Source organism: Mesocricetus auratus, unplaced genomic scaffold (assembly GCF_017639785.1).
Source record: "Mesocricetus auratus isolate SY011 unplaced genomic scaffold, BCM_Maur_2.0 Super-Scaffold_100004, whole genome shotgun sequence".
Classification (NCBI taxonomy): Eukaryota; Metazoa; Chordata; class Mammalia; order Rodentia; family Cricetidae; genus Mesocricetus; species Mesocricetus auratus.
This window is the reverse complement of record NW_024429189.1, coordinates 24589919-24617770: the sequence shown is the minus strand read 5'-3', so window position 1 is coordinate 24617770 and position 27852 is coordinate 24589919. Positions and strand designations below refer to the sequence as shown.

At 34.5% G+C, this 27852-nt stretch overlaps 1 protein-coding gene across 2 annotated transcripts in view; it reads right to left on the bottom strand.

The window, feature by feature from the left end:
• The window catches only part of Kcnj3 (potassium inwardly rectifying channel subfamily J member 3), a 147995-nt gene that overhangs the window by 65710 nt on the left and 54433 nt on the right, over positions 1-27852 (bottom strand). The window lies entirely within an intron of this gene.

The following is a 27852-nucleotide window of genomic DNA, read 5'->3' as shown; positions in this document are numbered from 1 at the left end:
TAATCTTATCTGAATGCCCTCTTAAGATAGTTTGGGTGCAGGGAAAGACAGCAGAGATACGTATGCTCAGAGGAAAGATCACATGTGACAACAATATGAAGGATGCCTCCAAAGGAGATGTAGTTTCCAGCGTATTCTTCTTGAACTAGCAGTCTTGAGCTATGAAATACAATATTCTGTTGTTTCTGCTAACCATGAAAAGGACACTACTGCCCATTTTTATTACTTAGGTAAAATTATGTATTTATACAATTTTATAAGAACCACTATAGCAATCCTTCTTAGGAAAGAAAAATGCAATTATATAAGGTTGCCTTGAAGCTGCTGTTTAGCCCACTTAGACCAGAAAAGATCTCCATTTTCCTCCTCCTTCTCTTACTCTTCATCACTCTACTATAATCACTATTATAATATGAAACATTCATGAAGCACATTGCATAATATAGCCACTATTCAGCACTTTGTATGTTAAATATGTTAAGCCTCACAATGATTTTACAAGGTAGGAACTACTACATTATGTTATTAACTAAGACACAAAAAGAAGTTGTGTCACTTCCCTAAACTCACAGATACGAATATACATTTCAAATACAATGTATACAGCAGTTCCCGTTGTGTTCTTCATCCATTATGCCACAGACCCTCCAAAACATAACTCTCACTTCTGGAAAGATAAACTGCCCTTTCTTAACTCAACTACATAACTTGAGTAAACTGAGACTTTATTACACATGTCACACCTACATTTTCCTAAAAGATTTTTCTCTTTCTAATAATTTCAATATCATTTTGATTAAGATATATAACTCTAGTATACCCTACTCTTCCACAATCAGAAATAATGTTTCAATGATAGACAAAAATTCAAATTATTGAATTTTATTTGAAAATTTGTGGGTAACATTATGAATCGTCACACCAAATTGAGTCTTGTCACGATGATTGACATATCCACATAAAATCTACCTTCAAAGAGGAATGTGGCATATAATAACCTTCAAATTTAGTCTTATATCAAGAAAATATTTCACATAAGATTTTCATTTAAAGTTTATGAAACACACAGTAACCTTTTCTACTATGCTTTCATGAATAAATATTGCTATATCATGTGTTCAAGACATTCTTACCATAAATAAAGCAATGATACTAGAGATAGAAATTTGTTGGAAGAATGCAGCACATGCTGAACTTAAAAAGTTAAAACTTATATAATGGAAACAGTAACACACAGTTCCTTGAACAGAGCAGAAAGTCTAAAAAAACCTTTGGGCTACAGATAGCAGAGAATAACTATGTTTAAGTACAAATGATACACTAGTGCCAAGCTGATATACATTCAGAAAAGTATTAAATGTCTTTCTTCCTCAATTTCTCTTCTATGAAGTATGGATTGTTACTGCATCTAACCCAAATTTTAATGGTTTTATGTTAGTGTTCATTAATCAGTTAAAACATGTTGTGAACACATTATCACCTATACATTGCCTAAAGCCAAGGGAGTATTAACACTTTGTAATAAATCTAGGAGCTTAGTAATGACAGTAAAAATGTGCTCCAGTGAGTCATTCACCTATCATGGTGTTATATGGTTGTACATCCCATGCCACTTTATCTTGTGACCAAAGCAATCAAGGATAAAACATAGAAGATACCCATGAAGAGCCTAAAAGTCTATTAAAGGTAGCCTTTAAATATATATGACTTTCAACATCTTTAAACATATCTGACTTACAACATCATAATAATGCAAATCACAGTTGGTTGTCTCAGTAATCACTTGGAATATTTTTCCAAGTACTTTTCCAATGAAATGGAATAAAAGTGTGTTTTTATCAGTTGAATGGTTGAATGTACAACTCTAACCCAAAAGAAATAGGAAATTTTGTCTGAAGTGACTTAATTTCAGCCCTTATTTTTCATTTACATTCCTGGACTACTGGAAAGGATTAAAAAAAAAGCAAGCTAAAGTGGGGCCTGGGTTATGTGTGTTTTGACTTGAGCACAGCAGTGTGACCTAATCCCATCATTAATTCAAACCTTTTTTCCCAGTCAGACTTTAAGACATTTATTGATTTTCCCACAGAAAACCAGACCAGCAATTGAGGATACTCTTTTATTATTATATACTTTATTGCATCATTGGATCTTGATTTTCTGATTAAAATTTGTTACATGAGCAGAACATTTATGTCTGCATTTTAGTAGCACGAATGTATGTGCTTATATTGTATTGAATTTCATGGAAGATTGAATTGTATGACTGTCCCTTTTTAAATTATACACATAAGCAAAATATTATTATAGGTGGGATTGACTTATCACCTAGTATGAATGATTACTGCTCTGACTACATCAAATGTATTAATTCATGTAAGCATCCAAAAGCTTAATAAAAGAGTAATTATTAATACTCTCATATTTTGCAAAATAAAAGCAAGACCCAGAATGGATGGAGGAGTTCTTCATAGTCACTTGACAATCAAGTATCAAAGTCAAGATTAACTAAGTATACTTGCCCCATAATCCTTACTTTCCAGAATTTTAACATTTCATTTGGCCTTTTAACCCAGTGTGTAGTAGTAATAAAACAACTAAAATATACAGTAGTAGGCAATAGTTCTACTAATACTTCAATATCACCAGCAAGCAAAGTAATCCCTGGAAGATATTTAAAATCACCACAGAACCTTATATACCAGTTCATAAGAGGATATATTTTAGCACTCAAATCTATGAATATTATACCCAATAAGAACACTAGTTCACTAATCCTTGAACTGACATAGTTAAAGTACCAAATAAAGGTAATTTATTAAAGCTCTACTAATCTTCTTGTGAATGGCCAGAATAATGTGAGAAATTGAAAAATACATATTCCACACTTACAAGTTAATCTCTACTTCTACTAAATATTCTAAATTTACTATAAAATTCCCCAGGTAACTATGAACCATACAAATATTGGCTTTTTTCCCTTTAGTACCTATTTAACCATGCTATTAGTAATAAAATCATGCCAATTAGAAGCCAAGACCTTCTGAATTCTACTACTATTTCAAAAATTAAAATGCATACCGTTTTAGTTCCAAATAGTTCTCACAGGAAATTCTTGTATCTCAAATTTCTGCACACTTCCTCGTTTTTGTTTTTTTTTTTTCAAAAATTTTTTTATTTTAATTTTAAATAGCTTGTTTTACATGTCAATCCCAGTTCCCTCTCCCTCCCCTCCTCCCGCACTCCCCTTCCACCCTCCCTCCCACCCTATTGCCAAATCCTTCCACATAGGGGATGTCTAGAGTCTATCATTTTACTCTTGGTAGGGTCAAGGCACTCCCCTAAGAGTCCAGGCTGAGAGAGCATCTCTCTTTGTGCTATAGGCACATGAAGACAGATTGTATACCAGGAATAGAGACTGATCCACAGCTCAGAGCCCCATAGGTTGTCCAGGCCTTCTCACTGACACTCACATTTGGGGGGGTCCAGATCAGTCCCATTCTGGCCTCCCCACTGTCGGTCTGGGGTCCAAGAGCACTCCCCTGTCCAGATCAGCTGTCTCTGCTGGTTTTGCCAGCCCATTCATTGCCAGTTTGCTCATCATTCCTCTCTCTCTGTCACTGGGTTCCTTGGGTTCAGTTCAGTGCTTAGTTGTGTGTTTGCCTCTGCTTCCATCAGTCCCAGGATGAAGGCTCCCGGATAGTTATAGACATCAAGTTCATTATCAGGAATGGGCATTCGAGGTGGTCCTTCCACTATTGCTTAGCTTGCCAATTGATGTTATACCTTTAGATCACTCGAGGTCACTCTGGTGCCTGATCTGTCTTCGATCCTATGATTCCCTCTTCCCCCTATTCTACCCCCACCCCCTCAACTTCCTGTTCCCCCATGACCAACTCCCTTCCTCTTTACCCCCTCTATTCTTCCCAGGTCCCACTACCCCCCCTCGCCCTGTTCCCCATCCACTCAGAGGATCTTGTCTCCATCCTCTTCTCTTGGGTACTATGTATATATGCATATCTTTTAGGTTTCTCGTTTTTGTTTTTGTTGTTGTTTTTTTTCTTTCAGAGACTGGCCTGCCTTTAGAAAAAGCCTAAACTTCAAAGGTGAGAGCCCTTTGAAAAGGCTGTGGGTAATGCCTTAACATTAATGGATTACCTGCTATTTTCTTTAAATAATTGAGTCCAAAAAAGCTCAGTTACAACATTGTAGCCAAAGGGGTGATTCATGTTGTATAGGTGAACTTATTTTTCATAGCAACAATAACTTATCAAGGTAGCTGAAAACAAATTGCTCTGTAAACCTGAACTGAGCTTTAACCCGCATGGAGCAAAGTCAAAGTGAACTGGAGGGCATCCTTTGTGGGCACTGAAGAAGGGACTCTGTTTGTTGAACTTCACACTTCCTCATGTCTAACCTCACATTTCTTCTCATGGCTCTCTTCACATCACAGCCATCAGTGACCAGTTGTTCTTCTAAATTCTCATTACTCCATTAGCAACCACCTTTAGGCTATGCGTTCTACATTTAGGTATCCCAGCACACATTTACTCTGAATAGTCACTTGTTTTGGGGTCACCAGATTGTCTGTGTGCCTTAGTTCCATCCATCTGCTTTAAGTTTCCATTTCTACTTTAATGTAGCAATTTTAAATGTTGGAGGAGAAGAATGTGAGTATCTTGGGCCTCGGGGGTACTATTTTTCCCACCAAAAAAAGACAATGGTTTCATTGCTACTCACAAATAACTCAAGATGAGACTTTCATTTTAAAAAGAGGTAAATTTGAGACAACTTTTTAATATGTAGATAGTGTGCATGCATAAAATACATGAACATATATACAGCTTAGATGAGAGTTTGTGCAACTGGAGGCTAATGCCTGTCACAGAACACAGCCCAGAGAACTTGTGTTTACACTCCTCCTCTTGCTTTCCTCCCCTCTCTCATGCCTGCAGAGCTGCCTCTATTCCTCCTTTCCTTTTTTCATTCTGTTTGTCTCTTCCTCTCTGATTACAACTTTAGCCCTTCAAGGACAAATTCTAAATATCCTTCTGAATAAATATAACAGGAAACTAGAGTTTACTGACAAATGTTTGTGAAAAAAAATCAGTGTTTAGAAGAATTTTTTCCTCTTTGCAATAGTAAAGCAAGGTACATTTTGAAGGCATCAAAATAAAATTCCAATACATCATAACTCAAAAGTTAGAGGGACACAGGGAAGTTTGACTTTGGTAGATATTCTAACCAACACGTTATTCAAATGCAACAGTAACACTGCAAACTGACATGATGTATCATCAAATATTTTAATTCATTAGGTGGTAATACATAGCTTCCCTGTTAGTGAAACAGATAATCCTGAGTAGTGTGAGGTCACTATGCATCATCTCACATGTTATTTTTTCTTCAAGAAAAAACAAAGAGAGAACAAACCATAATACAGAATGTTTTTTCTAGACTGGAAATGAGTAACTCCAAACTAATAGAGTTAAACATATCAAATTATTCTATATTTAATCAGTTTCCAAAGCACACAATGGTATTAACAGTCAACATACTGCAGTTTCTCTTGCTCATGTTAGAATAGGAAAAATATTAATGAGCTAGCTGTGCTGTTAAACTTCAGAATAAAAAGCTTTGTTAAATGTCATTGAGCAGTAACCTTTGTCACTTTGTCAAGCATATCCTGTGGGATTTACATGTTTAATTCTATGACACCTCACATAAAGGCACATTGCATGCTCTGTTTTAAATATAGAAAGAAACAGAGAATTAAGGCATTATATAAGCCTTCTGGTGCTAAGAGCACAAAGTTTTAGCCCCTATTACAATGAAATCTAGGCCCTAAACTAAGTTTTCCTGCTTTGACATTGAGCATGAGAGCAAAATATATGTGAAAGGTTACTTCTCATGACACAGGTCAAAAAAGAGAAGGAAGAAGAAATTTCTAGTTTCAACTGGATTTTCACAGGAAGACATGCTCTTCCAAAGAGACACAAGTGTGTACATTAGAACTCTTAAATAAATATTGACAACTCTATAAAAATTTTTCTCAGTTCCTGAAGCTGTGCATTGTTTAAATATGGCTTAAGCATCCTAAAAGAAAACTCTATGACACAACACATTCTAATGTACTATGAGAAAAGTTGGAAAGAAGCAGTTTTCAGCCCTGAAAAATCAGCTTTCTCTAACAGATATTCCAAAAATTAAATTCCGTCCTTGAATATCAAGCTACAAAATGAAAACTATCAAAACGAAATTGGCCATCTTTTCTTAATTTCTGCATTTTAAATATTATTTTTTCATTAATAATGTGTATTCTCAGTCTCATAGGCTTAAATATTATATATAAAACATATCTACCCATGCATCCACCACAGTGTCCCTACAACAACTTTCTCTAGTTTCCCCAGACCTCATATATCTCCCAACCTAAAGTTCATTTGTTTTTAATTTCTCAATTAATTATTATTTTATGACTTGAAACATAAGTACTAGCTTTTCCAGAAAAAGGTAATATTTAGGAGCAACTGAAATAGTATTGTTAGCAGTTTGACACTCTTTAATAAAGGAATTTAGGGAATATGTTTCTCACCAACCCTTGGGCTTTTTTCTTTATATATATTTTTTATTTCACATACTAACCAAAGATTACCCTCCTTCCTCTCCTTCCATTCCCTCCTCCTGATACCTCCTTTCTACACCTCCCCCATACTCTCTTTCATCTCCATTCAAAAAGGGTAAGACCTATGGGAGTCAACCTATCATCTTGAGGCAGAACTAAGACACTCCCTCTTGCATCAAGGTTAGGCAAGGCATACCAACATAGGGAATAGGTTCCAAAGAGATAGCTCATGTATCAAAGAAAGCTCCTGGTCCCTCTTCTAGGGGTCTCACATAAGGCAAACCTACACAACTGTCACCCACATGCAGAAGACCAGAGGGCCTAAGTCAGTCCCATGTCAACTTCCTAGCTGTCCATCCAAAGTTCTTGAGCTCCCAAAAACTCAGGTCTACTATCTCTGTGGGTTTTCCAGTCATGATCTTCACCTCCCTTTTGATGCCTACTTTTTATTTATTGTTGTGTTATTAATAGCCCCTGAGTCAAATTAGCACTGTTTAAATTCTCATGTTCATGCACATGTGGTCATCCACTGAGTCAAGCACAATCTACCAAAGTCACATCTAGAAGGGAGGTTGACTGCCCCTCCATCAATAGCTGTCATCTAGAAAAGCTCCTCCTTGGATAGGAAAGGAACCCTGGGGGATTTCTCCCTCATTCCTGGGGATTTGGATGACTTGATCTTTAGCAAGGAACCGCATTTGCTGTGACTTGAGGCATACAACAGCCACATCATTATTGAAAGAATTCCAAAAGTCATGTTGATCCTTTGTTTTGGCTTTGAAATACCTCAGTTGACTATAAGAACATTGTTAAAAACATACTAAACAGAGTTATAGGTGGTCATTTATTCCACTTTAATTGAAGAATAAAATGAATAACTGCTAAATAGTACTTGATAATCTTATGTATCAGTGAAAATACAAATTGGTCGTTGATTAGTTAACCCATGAAAAAAATCTTCAGCACCGAAATAACTGGCTTTTAAATCAGATTGCAGTCTTCAACTCAGGGTCAGAATATAACAGAGCTGTGTGGTTACCACATACAACACCATTCATTTTTGCTGTCTATTCATTTTTCCTTTTCATAAAGGAAAATGAAGACAATAAATTGACACATTATAGACTACCCCATGTATGAGATGGCAGGAAAGCCCAGGTTGTGTGTTAAGTAACTACTGAATTAAGTTTTAGTTATTTGCATTAAAGCCCTGTTTTTATGACCATGTTATGTTTCCCAGGATAAAATCTCCAAGAATCCAGTGTCTTTTAAGTTTTCTTTTGACACCCAAGTCTGTGAAATTAAATTGGGACAACTGACTCAGAGTTGCTACAATTTAACATTTCTACAAGTTTATGTGAAAAAATCTTTTTAAATATCTGAGAAAGCAAAACTGAAACAATTTATTTAAAAAAATCTAAGTACTACCAATGTCCCCTATATTTAAAAGAATGCACCATACAGTGGGTATAGAAAGATGGTAATTATTGACTCAGCCATTATTACCACTTGCAATACCTACATCAGTCAGAGCTGTAAAAGCATGTCAGCTGAATGGCATAAAATGAGAGAAGGGCAAAAATGGAGCAAAAGAAAATATAGCTAGACAGAAAATGGTGAAGAGAAGCTGAGACATGTATGCTGTTAACGTGACAGGTTGAAAAGGGTCACTGATTTCTGACATCAGATAGCCAACTTCTAAATGAGGAAATGTACACAGTGTTTATTAGAAAGGGGGAAAACAAAAGAATATTTGATAAAGTTTGAGACCCACATACACATATACTACAAATACTACATTCATTAAGTAAGAGAATGTCCAGAGGTGACATTAATTTAATAACACCTGCCAACCTGCATTCTTAAAAACACTCTCCTCACACCCATAATATTCATGTAAAGTCTCTGATGTTCAAAGACAGGATTTCAGACTGAGTAGTTTTTTATACTGTTGTGACCAAAAAAAAAATCTTAGCTCATCCAATTTTCTCCCTCTCTCCCTGCCTCCCTCCTCCCCCCCCACTCTCCACTAAGTTGGTACAAATAACTTCTAGAAATTTTATGAAACACAGTTTCTTTAGAACATTTAGAAACCAAGTGATGAGCTAGTATAATGCTATTTAAAACTAGAATATGAGGCAACTGATACACTCCACCAATATTCTTTTCATGAAAGTGGAGGTATTGCCTCCTAATTGCCAATGAATTACTAAGAGACAACAAAATAAAAGACAAAGATGACAAAAATTCACCTTCTGAAGCACAGCTGAATGTCTCGTGGTACTGAATTTCTGGATTAACATAGTTTTAGCTAAAGTAATTTATCTGCATATATATTTATATATTCAGTGTGGCTAGAGTATTGATTCAGTTTAATAATGATAAATTAAATAACATAATAATTCTTACTAAATCTTATTGTAAAGACATGGAACACATAATCTAGCATTTTATAATTAGATATATGAAAATCTCAAATTTGGAAACATTTATATTAGTAATTACAAATAATTCACTTCAAAGACAGCCACAAAATAACCAAATTCCTCAATTTCAAATTCACTAAATTTAACTACTCTGTAAATGAATTCATTGCAGTGCATTTTAGTTATTTTTGTTCTGTCCTGTCCTTTCCTGTCCACATCACAAACAGTTAAGTACACAGCCACATTTGGTCATGTGACTTCCTCAGCTAGTCATCAATACTCAAGAAACATATCAAAGAAAAGAAATGAAAAACAGAAGAGAAGAAACTAGGAAGTTTTACTCCTGACTTTTAAAAATGTAGTTTCTGTAAATTAAAAATGATAATATGCTTAGAAAAAGTATTTGATCTCAAGTAAAATTGTGATTACCAATCCCTATCTGTTCCTACATTTACTATTAATCTCCCAACCATGCTCCTGTGTACCAACTTGTCCTTATGTTTTATTTGTTTTATTTTTTATCGTTTTTTATTTTAATTTTAAATAGCTTGTTTTACATGTCAATCCCAGTTCCCTCTCCCTCCCCTCCTCCCGCACTCCCCTTCCCCCCCCACTCTCCCACCCTATTGCCAAATCCTTCTACATAGGGGATATCTAGAGTCTGTCATTTTACTCTGGGTAGGGCCCAGGCACTCCCCTAAGAGTCCAGGCTGAGAGAGCATCCCTCTTTCTGAACAGGGGAGAGCTCTTGGACCCCAGACCGACAGTGGGGAGGCCAGCATGGGACTGATCTGGACTCCCCAAATGTGAGTGTCAGCGAGAAGGCCTGGGCAACCTATGGGGCCCTGAGCTGTGGATCAGTGTCTATCCCTGGTATACAAACAGTCTTCCTGTGCCTTATGTTTTATTTAAGCATTGTGTAAATGTTTTGAAATTTTTCTGTAAATGACCAAGAGGGCATGTACAAAATTCCTGTTTCTAAAATGAATACTTCATACACAATGATATTTCTAAGAATAGAATTGGCTCATAATTCAGTTCCTGTATCCAGGGAAAGGCATTATTAATTTTTGTTTGAGTGCTTTATTTTTATTTTATTTTTTTTGTTTCTGTTTTTATTGGGGAGTGAAATTTTGTCTGCTTGTTTTCTTTGGTCGGTTTTGATGGGCAGATATTCTTATTTTGGTTTACTTATGAGAGGGTTTCACTGTGTACAGCAGATGGCCATGGAGCGGCAAATCTTTTGCTTCAGATTACTGAATGCTAGGACTACAGGAGTACATTCACAATCAGTAGTGGCTGTTTGGTTCTCGTTTGAGGTCAATTTGTATCGTACAGTGTGTTGCAAAGGCAGTCTTCAATTTTTCAGCAAATGCACTGAAATTCCATCTTATCTGGTTTTGGCAGTATGTGATGTTTAGGAAAATGGATAAAGAGCACATAGAAAGGAACATTCAACAGAAAAACACAGATACTCAGTTCTGAGATGAAAAACAATGCTGTGAAGAGAGAAAATGGCATGAGTCACATGGATGAATCATCAATCAAAATAGTTTTAAAAAATACTGGCTCTTACACAAAACATACAGTAGCCAAGACTCTTTGAAAGGTTGTTTATCTCTTTAATTTAAATTTTACGGGAGAGGATTTATCTCTGGCCTTAAGTCTATTACCAAACACACACACACACACACACACACACACACACACACACGAGCTTCTATTTAATTAAAAAGATATACAGTGCGAAATGTTTTGTGTTAGTCAAGTGTTAAATAGTTGACAAATGGGATTCAAGGCTAAAGTAAAAAAATGGTAAGGAAGTAGCTACATTTTTTCCACTTATTTGACATTTAGACATAGAACTGCCTATTTCAAGATACAGGCTTGTAAAATGTAAATGGTATTGCAAATAGTAATCAGAATATCTTGGTAAATAGTTTTGCATTTGTCAATTTGACTTTTCTGTTATACTCAGAAGTCTAAATTCTTTCAATTTCCAACTTGTCCCAAAGTAACACAGAGCTATGGCAGATAATTAAAATTATACCAGAGCATCCTGTCCTTTAAAGCCAATCCCTAAGGAGCCCTTAGGAATTCCTTGACCTCTTTTATGGGAATGGAGATAAATTAGGGTAAAGGAAGAGATTTCAGGGTAGAAAGTATAATCTTATATAATAAAAAGACTCATCCAAAAATTCATATGAAATATACTACTGTAGAAATGACCTAAAATATATCTATACATATACATAACATGTTACAATATTTCATCAAAGGAAAAAATCCACCAAGAGGACATTATAATTCTTAACAAGTATACACCAAACATAAGGGCATGTACTTTCATAAAAGAAACTACTACTGTTTAAATCAGATATTCACCCACAAACCCTGATAATGGGAGACGTCAAAACCCCATCATCACCAATGGAAATGCCATTCAGAAAAAAAATCCAAACAGAGAAATTCTGGAGATAACTAAAGTTTATGGAACATTTAATCCAAACACAAAGGGCTTTATCTTCTTCTCAAAACCTCATGGTACTTCCTCCAAATTGACAACATTCTGCTACACAAAGCCAGTTGTAAGGTGTACAAGAAAATTGAAATAATATCATGCATCCTATCTGACTTCTACAAATTGCAATGGATATCCACAACAATAAAAACAACATAAAGCTTGCAAACTCATAGAAACTAAAGAACACAGTACTGAAGGAAAAAATGGGTGAACAGATGAATTTACAAATAATTTAAAAAGTTTGGCAGTTTTAGTGCACACTTTTAACAGCAATACTTGGAAGGTAGAGGCAGGCAGATCTCTGTAAGTTCGATGCCAGCCTGATCTACAAAGCTACACAGAGAAACCCAGTCTTAAAAAAAAAGTTAAAAATTAATATTGATTGAAAATGGATACAAAACATATCCAAATTTATGGGAAACACTGAACACAGTTCTAAGAGACAAGTTCATAGCACTAAATCCATTCATTAAAAAATAAGACATCTAATGCTAGTGACTTAACGGCACACCAAAAACCTCAAGCAAGAAGCAATCACACTCAAAAGGAAGAAATGAGAAGAAATGATCAAACTTAGGGTTGAAATCAATAAAGTAGAAACAAACAAAAACAATATGAAGAATAAATGAAACAAGCTGTTGGTTCTTGGAGATAATCAGTAAGCTGAAAAACACTTAACCAGATTAATAAAAATGTGGACACCAACTTTCCAAATTAAGAAAATTATAGATAAGTAAAGTAAATAAACACAGACTAAGAAAATCCAGAGACTCATAAGGACAGACTTTAAAAATGTGTACCGTACCATACTGAAAGAAATAATTTTCTTAATAGATATCATTAACCAAAGTTGAATCAAGATTAGATAGGCAATTTACACATAAATAATAACCATAGTGAAATAGAAGCAAACATTAAAATTCTCCCATGCAAAAATAGCCAAGGGCCAGTTGATTTTAACAATAGAATTCTACCAAGCTTTTGAAGAACATTTACTTACTGACAAAGAAGAGCCAATAATCCTCAAATTGTTCCACAAAATAGAATAAGAAGGAATATTGCCAAAGCCACTTTGAGGTAATACTGATACCCAAACCAAGAAAAAAAATAAGACTGAACAAGGAAAAAAGTAATAGACCAATTTCATTTATTAACCTACATGCAAAATTTCAGAATAAAATGCTAGCAAATCAAGTACATTACAACTTGATATGCCATGTTTTGTTGATACTCAAGGGCAATGAACCCTTTCCAAAACAGAACTAGAGGAAAAGTGTATGGGGGTGGGAATAGAGGAGGGTGGGGGAGTGACTGGGAGGAGAGGAGGGAAGACACACTACAGTCAGGATTATATATATATATATATATATATATATATATATATATGTGTAATATTATATATATCACATCAGCAGAAAGGTCATCCACCATGACCAAGTGAGCCTTATCCTAGAGATGCTAGGATAGTTCAACATATGTAAATCTATAAATGTAATTAATCATATTGAATAGAAACTGAAAAACAAAAACCAAATGATCATTTTATTGGATGCAAAAAAGGTTGGGACAAAAATCTAGCATGACTCAATGCTAAAATCCCAACAGAGATTAAAGATATAGGGGGAATATGTAAATATAACAAAGGCAATTTACAGAAAGCCTATATATGACATCAAATTTAATGGAGAGATACTGGAAGCCATCCACTAAAAACAGCAATAATACAAGGTGGTCTACTTTTCCCATATTTATTCAACATAGTACTTGAAGTTCTAGCTAAAACAGTAAAACAGCTTTAAGAGGTCAAGGGATACAAATTAGAAAGGAAGAACTCAGATGGTATGATAGTATCAAAACCCAGGATTGCTAGAAGAATCCCAATCAATAAAGAAAAACTCTTAGATGACTCATCATTCCCAACTTCAAATTGTACTGCAGAGCCATAGTAAGAAAAACTACAAGGTTTTGGCCTAAAAACAGAGAGGATGATCAAGGTAACTAAATTAAAGACCTAGACTTAAATCCACACACCTATTGATGCCAGCATTTTCATAAAGAAGTCACTGGAAAAAAGTATGTATCCTCAATAGGCAGTACAAGTCAAAGTGCGTGGCTGAAGAATAGATACCAGAAGATGTAAAGATATCCTATGTTCATTGATGAGTAAGATTAATATACAATACAAACCAAATAAATACATCATGCTACCAAAAGCACTACAGACTATGCACTCACTCCCAAAAGAGTAATTCTTCAAGAATATCAGAAGTACAATTTTTAGGTTCACATAGAAACACATGAAAACCCAAGACAGCTAAAAATAATCCCCCAAAATAAAAGAATTGCTGGAGGTATCACCGCCTGTGGACTCAAAGTGTACATCCGAGTTATTTTACCACAAAGGAGACAATTCCATTGATCAATGGAATAGAGTTGAATATCCAGAAATTAATGCTCATTGCTGTTCTACTCATCATTATCAGAAATAGCAAATAATCTAGATGTCCCATATATATTAATGTTTAAAGAAACGGTGGAGCATTACTTACCTGTTTAAAAATATGACATCATGAAATTCTCATATAAATAGATGAAACTAGAAAGCAATCATTTAAGTAACCACGACCCATTAACACTAATACATTTTATATTCACTTGTGTGTAGATATTAGCTATAAAGTCAATGGAAACCAAATTACAATCCATAGAACCAACCTCTTATAATATATGGGGGTCTTTGTGACCTCACTGGAAAATAATTCCAAAGGGGTAACTGTAAATAGAGTCTTTAATTGGTCTAGATAATAAAAGGCCAAAGTCAGATATAGAGAGAAATGCTGAGAGATCAGAGAGGAGCATGCAACAGCACACCTTACCTTCTAAGCATCTCCACAGAGAAGAGAGTGATTTCCTGTTTGTCCCTGCTTATATACTGTTACTGCCCAGCGATGTCACTTCCTGCCTGTCTGCACAGACCTCCAGACATCTATGGTTAGCTAGTGGAAAGCTCCATTCTCTGAGCCCCAGGCAGAATTTATCTGACCACAAAAGATATTACAACAGATAGCTAATTCCTGGCACTATGTTTTTTTGTTAACCCCTGGTGCCAAGTAGGGGCATTTTTACCCTTCTATAAGATTACAATATTTTAACTTTCAAAAAAAGTTGTTATAAGAAATATTTATATAAAATGATTTTATGATTATTACAAAAGAAAAATAAAGGTAAATCAAAAATACTTAGTAAGGTACCATATATGTTTAACTAGAAGCTGTGCTAGATATGCAAAAGGCTTGTAGGGTAAAAACAGTGAGAAAAATATATAAATAGTAAGTAAAATGAAATAGAAATAAAAAAATAAAAAGGAAAAGCCCTGAAATGGCATGCTGAGACAAGGAACCTTCATATATACACTTGAGATGATTTTCTATTGACAGTCTATTGCCTGGCATGCGGTCAATCTACTCTTAGAGTAGTTTGGGTTCTCTCAACCTTAATGAAAGAGATGGGAGAGCTTGATCCCGTCTCAACTTTATCACTCAGGCTTTGTCAGTGCCCCATGGGAACCCTTACACTGTGGGAGGAGTGGATGGTGGGTGGATTGGGGGGAGGCAAAGGGGATTAGGAAGAAGGTGAGAGGGAGAACTGTGGTTGGAATGCAAAATGAAATTTATAAATAGTCTCCAAGGAGACTTCTTAGAGAAAACAAAATGGTAGTATAATCATCCTTTATTTGCTTTGCAAAAATCATATTTCAAAAACAAAAGCAATGGTTAAACTAAGCTTATATCCCTAGCTTATCAGTCATTCCAAATTCAGTGCTGTATTTGAAACATCATCAGTTTAGAATGGTGGATTTTCTTTCAGATTCTGTCACTATAAAACAATGTAAAAGTGAATAGAGAGAGGAGAGGAAGACATCTGCCACATAGTTTTCCACTTCCATTTCCCATTTACTTATTATTTGTTTGTTTTTTAATTATTTCATGTATTCATGAGTACCAGAGAACCTACATGGAGGTCATAAATATTTGTGAAAGTTTGTTCTTGCCTTCCACCGTGACATTAGTCTTGGGTATCAGACTGAGGTTGGACAGACAGGTGACAAGCTATCTCTATGTCCCAGTATTTAATAACTTACATCACATATTTTATTTCATTTTTATCTCTTTATGTCTTTCCAACATGATAGAGGCTCAAAGTCTTTAACCCTGTGAGATTCTCCATGTAACCTAAAAAGAAAATTGAACTAGCACATTTTTCTAAAGTTTGGCTGCATATTTCTCTTACATGAACCCATACTCCTATCTTCTGGAGACCTTATCTTAGTCACTTAGAAAGAATTTTGCCTCCTATCAGTACCCACTAATATACCAGAGCAGTCCAGCCTGTGTCACCTGCATAAGACATACTACTAACCAGCAATAATATTATTTAGAGTCTACTTCATTCTTGAACAGTATCAAGTATTTCTTTTTGTTAAAAAATGCTCATAACATTATAATCATATTGTACATGTTTGATATCAACTGTAATTGACAGCTACTTGATTCATGGCAATATATATATGACTGTTGGAATATATTACCTCTGAACTCTGTAGTGCAGTCTGCACTTTTCTGCCCACTCACCATTTTCTCTGTTTCAACAGCTCCACACTCCCCACAGATACCCCACACACTGCAATCAATTTAGTGTCCCACAATATATCGTCAAAACATAATCATCTGATATTTCATCTAGCACACTTAGGGCTTATTTTTATATTTAAGTATTTTGTATATTTGAAATGTATCATACACATGTGGAATGTGTCCTATTTATTTCATTTCTAGAAATGTTTTGCATGCTTCAAAATTCTTTAATAAAAGTACAGTTGCTTTTACTTTTTTCCTGGTGGACCAAAGTGTTAGTATTTCTGTTTTTCTGGTTAAATTACCATGAAGAAAGCCTATGTTCTGAGATTTCTTAATTATGAAAGAACATTTGTAACATGATTCCTATCCCATTAAGATACACCACCTTACCTAAAAGCTCAGATAAACATGAAAAATAATACTTTAAAATATCTGAAGTGTAATCAATAAAGTAGATTAAAGAAACAAATAGTCATTGTACAATAAAATTGAGATATTTTGCCAATGCTATGACAAGAAAGAAAAATAAAGGATGGAAGGAAGGAGGCAGGTGTTGGTGGTTCACGCATTTAATCTAACGCTCTGTAGGCAGAGGTCGGCGGATTGCTGTGAGTTCGAGGCCAGCCTGGTCCACAGAGCAAGTACCAGGACAGGCTCCAAAACAATACAGAGAAACCCTGTCTCAAAAGAAAAGAAAAGGAAGAGGTGGAAAGAAGGAAAGAGAGAGTGAAGGAAGGAGAAAGGAATGGAGGGAAAAAACAAAACCACTAATAATCCCATTTCAACATTATTCCAATATGCCAAGATTCTTCTTTCCCTGAGATCTTTGTTGGCACAGAATTTAGGACTAAGGTTTCTGCAATCATTAATTTTACTCTTATTTTATAGCAAATGGTGCAATATCAATTCCCAATCAATATGTTTAATACTTTACTGCATCATTTCAGCTATGTGCTATGCTACAGTAGCATACCTGTTGCTGCTTCGTTGCTATTGATAGTAGATGAATCTTTCTTATATTCTCTCACCTTTATATAAGAATGTCACAGGAAGTTAGTGATTAACTGTCAGCATGATATAATGATGGCATTAATAGTATCATCCCAGTTAATTGCTTCTAATATATTCAAGTTTCTAGCTAAAACCAAAGAAACAAAACAACTATTTTATATTTTGAAAATTATTATACAGTCCTGCTATGATATTTTTCCATCATAACTCACATTTGACAATTTACTCATTAGCAAATAAATTATTACTTTGTTCCATGGAAATCTACATACTAAGATTCCATAATACTGGTGCTATGAACATTAAAATATGTATAATGTCATTGGTATGCCTAGTACTATGTAGTATAAGAGAATAAAATCCTTGGTTTTCTGTCTAATTCACAATTAAAGACAAAGTCCTTTCATAAATGAATGTATAACAGGAAAAACAAATATTTTGGGAGAAAGTTTGACTGGAATCCACTTCATATAACTAAATTTTCTCTAGAAACTATAGAATTTATCACGAATCTGCATATCGTAAAGGGAAAAAACAGGATGACAATATAGAGATTTAGAAATAAATGAATAATGGATTTTACAGATACATTTTGTTGTCAAAGCATATTCATAGCAATTATGATTTCTTTTTATATTGAAGTAAGGCACTAGGAAATGAAATATTATAAATCCAGAATATGAACTGACACATTTGGGCATAACAGAACGTCCCTTCCACTCTTTTTTTAGCATTTTTCTAGATGAACAACTTGAGAAAGCTGCTGATTCTGTACTTGTGAGCAGTATGGCAATATAAGTGAAGAGGATATTTTTAGGGAGGAAGATTTAGCATTGCAACAGCTGCTTCAGGCTGTTCCCTTATCAGAAATAGTACTTCTAGACTATCAAAAGTAGAAATAGGAGCTTAAAATACAATTTTCACTCAACCAAAAAAAAAATCCCTCACCCGCTTTCCCTTCTTGAACCTCAGTGTTACATATGTGCACATCTTGTCTTTCCCTCACATAAAGTCTTGCTAACTAATACAACTGCAAATAGCATTCATATTATTCACTTGGTTTTTTAAGCTTACCTTTTTAATCTGCAATATTGAAAGTCTCTCTGTGTATTCCACCTGGTGCAGTTCAATACTAGACTGGGTTATTAGAAGTAATACAACTTTATTTCTCCCAGCTCTGGAGTTGTGGGATTTTAAGATAAAAGAACTGATAGAGCTTATTTCTGGTGAGGGATTTCTTTATTTGAGATGGGAGTTTTTTTCTTTGTTGCATGTAGACAAAGGCTAGGGAAGTCTCTGAGATAGGCTCCTTGTTAATGTACAAATAATGTGTATGGGAAGGAGCTGGTAAGTTAATTACTTCCCAAACACACACCTCTTAATACTATGGCTTCAGCTGGTAGGTTTCACATAGGAATTTGGGGAAAATATATTCACAGAACATATTTAAACATTCCACACATAGTAGCAGAGAATTGGTCATATATCTGAATAAGGGCCTTTATTTCAATAATTTTAAATTTTATTTTATTTGTCTATTTCAAGTTATATGTTTCTTTGTGAGTATGGAGGTGGGTGGTGTATGAATGACATATAGAAAGGCCAGAAAACATTAGGCTTATTGTTACATATGTGGTATTTGGTGAGCAACACTGTCCACAATTTATAATTGGTGATTTTTTTAGAAAAGTATACATTAAATTTAAGATAATACATGTTTAGGACATAAAGAAGGTGAAACTATGTAAGAATATTTAAATATAAATTGAATATGTTCCCATGTGGATGCTGGGTGTCCCTGGAAGAACTGCATTCAGTTAAGAAGTTAAAGAAGAAAGCTGGTTTTACTGATTTGAATTTATGTGAATCTCTTCATTGGATTAATTATTAAGCTGAAAAAGGACCTAGTTTTAAAGAACAGTGTTCTTCTTAAGTATTTGTCTTGATAGTTCTCTTTTATATTTTTCGTCCAGCCTTTTGAGTTTGCAGCTTATGCGGTTGATTGGACTCTTATGTTTGCCCTGCAGGTTTCTGGTAATATCAAAACCAGTTTCATATGCAAAGAAATAACATGATGGGTTTTGTTTCTGCTGTCTCAGGGACATCATCCTCCTAATCCTTCCATTAATCATCCATGTATAGTTTTTCCTGCGTTTAGTAAACCCAGAGCAAGTCTCAGCTACAAAATACAGATTGCAGAAGAGAATTGCACTCTAAAACAAACACTCTTTCCTGGACAGGGATGGTAGTCTAGTGCTATGACTGGGACTGAGAAGGAATTTCACATGGACCAGAGAGCTTCAGCTTTATGAACTAATGTCTTAGCTGTCTACTATTTGACATCCATGATTATTGTTGTATTCTATTCTATGACAAAGATATGGACCTATCTTAGGTAACCAACAAGGGGAAACTGGTGCGGAGCTGGTGGTATATGTACATATTAGAAATTATTCAGCTGTGGGAAACAATTACAATAGGCACTTTGTAGAAAAATAGAAGGAACTGGAACGCATTATGCGAGGTAAAATAAGGCAGATACATAAAGGCAAGTATGACATGTGTTCTCACACATGAAGAGTCTATATTGAAATTCAAATACACACACACTGGTAACAATAATAGCAACTGATTTTTCTATAGTTCTGTGTGTATGCATGTGTGCATGTGCATGTTTAATATATATGGGTGTGCATGTGTGACCATATGTGATATATGTGTATATTTTCATGTGCGTGAGTACATGTGCCTGTATGTCTGTTTGTGTGTGGTCCTTTGTGTTAAAATGGCATGATGCAATCTATTATTTTGTATTTTAATTTAAAATTAATAAAAAGTGTAAAAAATGTCAATCTCCTTCCATCAACTGGTCTGGAGAACAATATATAGTGACATTTCTGTCCTACTAAGAATCCTCTCCTCATTCTCCATGTTTAAAGCCTTATTTTCTTAATCTGGGCAAAGCAATTGTAATGATGAAATGAAATGAAATAGGGAAAATCCCAGCCCTTTATGTTTATATCTATAATTTTATAAATACATATATAATTTGTTACAACACAAAGGAAGAAAACTAACCCTTGGTGTCTCTAACCCGAGAGTGGGCCTGATTTCCTCAGAAGAGATCTAATGTCTACTTCTCTGAGGTCTGGAACAGAGGCCATCCTCCTGCTCATTTACTAGCACAGCAAGTATGGTAGGGAAAAGGAATACAGAACTTTTGTCTCAATCATTTACAGGCATCTCATATGAGAGTAAATTTGTTTGGGGACATATTGGTTAGGAACCACAAAGGCACAATCAGATATCATCAATATATAAGCACATGTTGTCCTCACCATTTTGGTGGGGGATTTCAGCATTGTTTTCCATGTCCCATTGTTTTTAGCAAATTATTTTAGGACTAGCTACCATATTTCTCACTCACATATATTATTCTGATTCAGGTACATGAATGGGTCACAAAGGAAGAACAGGGAATATGGAACGTCTGGGAACCAAAATGTAGAAAGAACAATTACAATGTTTTCCTTTAAAGATCTGCGATCTGAACAAGTTGAGAAAACAACATACAAGCAGAGTGATTATTGCATTCTTAATGATCTCGATACATATTATAACTTGGTAATAGGGAGGATGAAAGTTTGATTTATAAAGGTAAGCCTCAAACAACATTTCTCAGAAAAAGTCATTCCCATTGATATTTATGCTTCTAGTTATCTAATCTGTATGAATAACACATGATTAATAAAATTTAAATATGTTAAAGCAAAACCTTTAAGTTTGTTTGAGCTGATATCATCATAATTAACTTGGCCTTTGCCTGGGAATACCTGATATAGCTTTGAGAAAACACTTGGGTCAAATAATTAATGGAATCCTAGACTTTTTTCATTGTGTTCCTCTGTGCTCTCCTGGTCTGTCCTATTCAAGTTGTTGCATGGAGCCTAGATTCTTACCAGTACTGACAGTTCCATGTGATGTTAATGCCTGTTCTTTCCAATATTTTCTTACTGGATGCCTTACAGTTTTTGCTTTAGAGAAAGTGCAACACCGTGTTCTTATATAGCCATTGATCACATGCTTTGAGGGCACAGTATGACCTGGACGTTCATATGTGAGAAGCAGGGTGTTGAATTAGGTAATCAATCAGTTTTTTCCAGTACCTTCTAGAGAGAAAAATGCTGCTGGAATGGAATGGAAGACTAGAGGGTGTTCTGATAGGAAGTATGGTATAATAGCAGATTGTAAATAAGAAATAATTATATCAAATATGGGCTCAGAGTTCCACCTGCTAAATCTGGGCAGGCAGAGCCTTGCATGGCATGTTTTTTCTTACTTAAAATGAAGCTGTTTGCAACCCTGAATAGAATCAGATGAAAATATCTCACTTTCAATCTGTCATATACTAAATAGACATTCAATAAACATAGGAACCTTACTTGTTTCTTCCTTTGGTGTATAGCTGTTACAAAATTTAAAAATGCAGCTCATAGTGAAAATTGTAAAGAGCATGTGGCTTTTATCATAGCCAGTGTGAGGAGATAGAGAAGATACAGCTAGCATCTCTGTGCTCTGTGAACATTCCAAAGTTATCACTCAAAGCAAACAATATTCTCTTTTTTCAATTGATGTCAGTGTCTTGTGTCAGAGTACTGTCCTATCTAGTTGCTTATGAACATAAAAGTGCTGTAGTTGCTTATGAACATAAAAATGCTGTGCCAATCCTGGTCACATTCTGGGCAAAAAAGAAATGCTTTTATTAGGAAAAATGGACATAATCATTCACAATGAAAAGTAAAGGGCAGAGACCTCTCTGATCATAAAACACTTTCCTGCCTTCTACCTTTGGGTTTTCAGCTTGACCAAGTCTGTTTGATCAACCTCTGAATTGTGTAGCTACCAAGTGGCCAGCACCACATGGCCACTTGATGACAGTATAGGTCTTTCAGTCGGTCACTTGCTTTCCCTGATCTTTCACATTCCCCAGCAGAAGGTCAAGTTTGATGTTATATATAGCCTAGTGTTCGCTTGAATAATCAAAATAATGTTTGATTTACCCCCTCATGTTTTCTTCCTTTTATTCTGAGAATGATGTAGCAGGAATCTCTTTTTTATTATATTTTTCATGCTCTTCTAGGTGGTGAGAATTATTGTGTGTGTCTACAAAAGCCTTCTGTTGATTCTTAGCTATATTGTGGTCCAAGTACCATGAAATCTTTAATACTCTTCACTTTACCAAATGATCACAGAGGCTTTAACACTTGAACAATAATTGTGTACATACTTTTGCCTTTATAAATTCTATGCATTAGAAAAAAAATCCCAGACAAGATAGTATAGACTTTTTTGTCAGGGAATGTATTGAGAATTGAAATCTGAGAGCTTTTAAAATTTATATTCCCTGCATTATCATCTTCCTCAGATATGCAAACAAAATATACCCCAAATATCCCATGGAGGGCAAACTGACTTTTTCTGAGACCTGTAGTTTTACTTCTTATTGAAAATTTTACTAAGGGAAAATTTTTATGTCACCCAAATATCTCAGCTCCCTTTCTGAACTTTAGGACCCAATTCAATTTGTCCATGGGACTCCTTTGTTCACATCTTTCTAAAAATTATGGAAGGAAAATAATTTTAAGTAAACAGTCTCTAACTCGCACTAGCTTGACTTAATGAATCTGAAAAGATCATTTATGGAAATGATATACACACAGTATAAAAGGTTTTTAGTATGATCTTTCTTGAGCCTTGCAATATGCAGCCAGCCACTCTCTTTCACTGCTTGGCAACTGCAACATAAGGCAGATCCCTGTGAGCCACCTGATAGTGAGGGTAAGGAACAGAGCTTGCTAGTCTACAAGGCATTCAGGAAGTTAAGTGGATTAAATGACCTTTCAGTGAAGTACCTTCAGCAGGCAATAGATTTTCAGATAGGACCTTGCTAGAGTTTGAGAAGTGTCTATATGCTTTACAGCAATTTTTCTGCTTAAAAATAAAGTACAAAAATTAGGTCATGCTCCCCTGCCTTGTTCCCTGCTGTTTGCCAAGGACCAAGTCATGGTCTCACATACAATGGATGCTTATGTATACATATATGGTTCCCTGTCTTTTAATTTGTGCCTGCTGATTTGCAAGTGCAAAAATTGCTGTAATATAAACTCAGTGGATCTTAATTCTGAACTCTATGATTACATTGATCTTTAGGCTGTATACAGCTGTCCAGTGATGTCTGGGAGAATGTAGACATAGTAACATTTGCCAAATACCTTGATAGCTTTTAATGTTTGTTATTTCAGTGTCAACACCCCACCACAGTTTGTTGTTTTATGCAACCACATCTTTCCAAAGCTAACTTTCAACAGTTGCTCTTATTAATGGCACATGCAATGCAAAAAAATCAATAAAGGACACAGCATGGACTCAATCACAATTAGCTTGCAGAATTTGAGATATGGTGCACATAGATACATCTGTGATATTAGGAAGTAGAAACAGCTGACCTGACAAGGATTAACTCTTGAATCCCAGACTGCTGCCTGGGAATCCAGCATGGGACTAATTAAGACCCCCTGAATGTGGGTGTCAGTGAGGAGGCCTAGGTAATCTGTTGAGCCTTGGGTAGTAGATCAGAATTTATCCCAGGTATACAAATGGACTTTGGACTCCCATCCAACAATGAGAGATGCACTATCACCCTGAACTCTTGGGGGAGGGTCTAGGCCCTGCCCTGGATGAAATGACAGACTATGGACACCCCCATGGAGGACCTCACCCTCCCTGGGGAAATGAGAGGATATTGGGGGGGTTGATGGGAGGGCACGGGAGGAGGGGAGGGAAACAGAGAGGGACTTGGAATTGAAGCAAACTTGTTTCTAATTTAAATTATATATATATATATATATAAAGAATTACTCTTACCGAAAAAAGTCAATTAAAAAAGACACCTTGTTTCTAAATACATGTACTAATCTTTTTAATGACCAAAAGATGTTGCAGATAGGTTGGTTGAGTATAGTTGCTTAATGATCAGAATATATAGATAATAGTAATAATAATGATAGTACTGCACTGTTATTTTGGAACACATAAAAAGAGACATGCAAAAAGTTGGCAATAGTACAGTATGGAGGGAAACCAAATAGTTTATTATCCCTGTACTAACCAAGTTAACTAACTTGCACTAGCTTGAGTTAGTGTGTCAGAAAAGATTATTTCTTTTAGACATTTTATTTCACTATATTGTATAATAATAATAAAGTAAGGAATCTAAACAAGTGTATCAGTAACATATTTATGGCATGATATTTTATTATAATGGGTGAAAGAATATGTAATAAAAAGTATGAGGGGTTAATTATTGAAAGTTTTCTCCTGCCATGATGATAAACCCCAGCGTACTAACTAACTAGTTAACTAACTCAATAAATAAATAAATACATAAATAAAAGGATTTATTTTAGGAAACTTTCTATAAGACATTTTAAACAAAATTATCTGCTTTGTTTTTAGTTTTGTTTTCAGAGTCGATTTGTCTTAAGGCTTAAATATGTTTTTTTTCTAAATGTTAGACATCCTCAGGTACATTTAACGGAGGGCTTACCCACTATTTATATCTTAATAATATAATTTGTATATGGGATAACAATTATGTGATTCATTATAATATATACTAAAGTGTCCATTTCTTGCATATATTTTATGGACATAAAATGCTGTCATGTAATTAAACAATCTAGTAACATGGTGCAAAATTATTGATGGCTCAATACATTTTCCTTAAGTAGAAAAAATGTTTACAAATCATAAAGCATGAGATTAATGAAAATAATCCAGTAATTAGAAATGTAACAACAAAACATCTGAAATAGCTACAATGAAAAGCTTAAAATTAAAACCAGGATTTTAAATTCAATGAAATTCAGAAATAAATGATAATTATTATAAGGTATCTTCTCAAGAAATAAAGAAAATGCAGTAATGTACATCTTCAGAAGGACTGGAGAAAGGAAGGGTTTTAGAAGTTAGTGACCATAGAGAACACAAAAAGTCGAGAATCTCTGTAATTTCTTTGAAGGTCTTTCAAAACATAGACTGATATTTGAGACCTGGCTACAGTCAGTTCTAAGCCAGGATAGGCTAACATCAACTATATTTCAAACTGTCAAAAAACAACAATGATAACAAAAAAAAGAAGCAGATAAATTTTCATTAAAATCTACTTTGATGAAAGTCAATACTGAGATGTTCCTTAGTAAACTTAATCACACTTTAGGTAGAACACTATTTTTAGTTAATTGTTTTAGATAGATAAAACTTTTACTAACTTAGTCCACATCTCTGATTTAGTAATGACAAATTTGTCAAATATATTAATTACATACTTGAATATAAATTGTAGGATAAAATTCTTTTGAGCAATAGATGCACAAGCCTGTGTAAAATATTTCTATATCAAATAAACCAATATATAAAAGCATATTTTACATTTTCTCCATATGTCTAAATTTTAGTAAAAGAAAGTTTATTCAAAGTTTAATGAGTTGTGATAAGCATTTTAAAATTTCTAAAGTCTACCGAATTTAATATAAGAATGAATTAAAGAAATAATTGAATTTTAATGGGTACATAAATATTGGCATAAGCCAACAATTATTCATGATAAAAATGGCAACAATTTTTTAAAATATATGTATGAATGAAAATTTTTGCTGTAAGATAAGTTAATAAAAGATTAGTCTTATATTTTGCAAAATACAAATTTATAGCAAAGGATTACTGAAATAGTGATATTAACATGTTTTTTAACACCATATCATGGTTATGAAAAGTATGAATATTAAGAGAAACAGCACTGTTGAGTAAGAACCTTATGTAGCAATTCTCTAAATCTAAAATTATTCAAAATAACAAAGAAAGGGTAAATCTGTGTTGCTGGTTCATACTTGTAGTCACAGCATTCAAGAAACTAAGCAGGACAACTGCATGTAATTTGAATTTACCCTGGGCTGAACAGTGAGTCCAGGACAGCCTGAGCTAAAATGTGTGACACACTCTCAACAACAAAATATAAATAAATTTAACACTTGTAAAGGAGTAAAGGAGGGTCATAAAAATAAAGTAGATGCAAAGTTTGAGTAGGGAACATAATTTGAATAACATTTAATCTGCTGATTGAGTCATCAATGTGGCTAAAATAAACATTCACAAAAGAAGACTCTGGAGTGCAAATAACAAAACATTACTTATTTAACAGTATCTCAAAAAATTTGCACTTATAGAACAACATGCATGCAGGACAAGTTAAATGATTAAGATGATTTTCCAATATTAAACCTGGGCATGGCAAGAATAGTAAATAGTCATAAGAAATGAAAATGACGTTTCCTATTGTAGGTATCAACTCAATTTTAGTAAGCCATATGTTGTCTCTGACTGGATCCAGTCCATAAGAAGTCCTACATAAAAGCATTTCCATGTTGATCTTGGCAGGGAATAACTGGCAAAAACCTGTACTGAAAGTAATGTGAACCATTCACATGACCAGACTTTGCCCTCCTGATTGCAGCATTAGTATCCATTATAACAACATCATTACATAAGTCACAAGACAAAAATTAAGGTCTAATCTGAGAAAATTAAGGTGTTCACCTGAGGTTAATATCACTGCTCTGACAAGATTACTGTCTTAAAACAATAACTAGTACACAAACAGTACCAGTGTTGTTTCCATTAAACTGTTTCATATGCTGCTATTAAACACATTAAGCAATTTCATCTGTTGTCACATTTTCCTTCTATTACACATCCTTTAATTCTGTTGATGTCTTAGTAATTCAGGTTTGCTCTTTGGCTAGTCACATTAACAGTGATTTCTTTAGTCTCAGCAATCTGGTCTCCTGTTTGAGGCAAACCTGATCTGCAGAGCAAGTTCCAGGAGAGCCAGGTTTACACAGAGAAACTGTGAATCATAAAACAAACAACAAAAATTCCCTAAAGCATTGTTTTCACAATTTCTTATTCAACAGTTCGTACTTTTTGTGTTTTTTTGTAACCTTTATGAGATTTATTCACATTTATTTTGTAATTACATATTGGCTTACCCACCAATTGCGTAAGAATTTGTAAGAAGGAATTATTTGAATTTTATTTTGAAATTTTAAAATAGAAAAATAAGTTGTCTTAGTTGGGTTAAAATATGTTACCTACTCTATGTTTTAAAGAGTCTTTATAAAATATTGAAATCCTAAATATTAACCTTTAGAATGTGAGTATATTTGGGTGGGGGGGCTTTAAAATGACAATTAAGTTGAAATGAAGCAATGGGGAAGGGACCAAAGTCAGCAGCACTAATATATTTGTGAGAAGAGCTGATGGCCAGGTAGACAGAGTAACACAGAGAGAAACCTAACATCTCATCTCCAAGCCCAAAAGAAAGTCCTCAGAAGAAATCCACATTCATCTTAAGCTAGAATTTGAGTTTCTAACCTAAGAACTGAGAGACAGTAACTCTCTGATGCTTAAGCTGCCTTGTCTATGCATTTTAAATAAGGATCTCCCATAAACTAATGAAAATATAAAGCACTTGTGTTTTTTCCTTTTTAATTTAATTGTATAATTGTATTA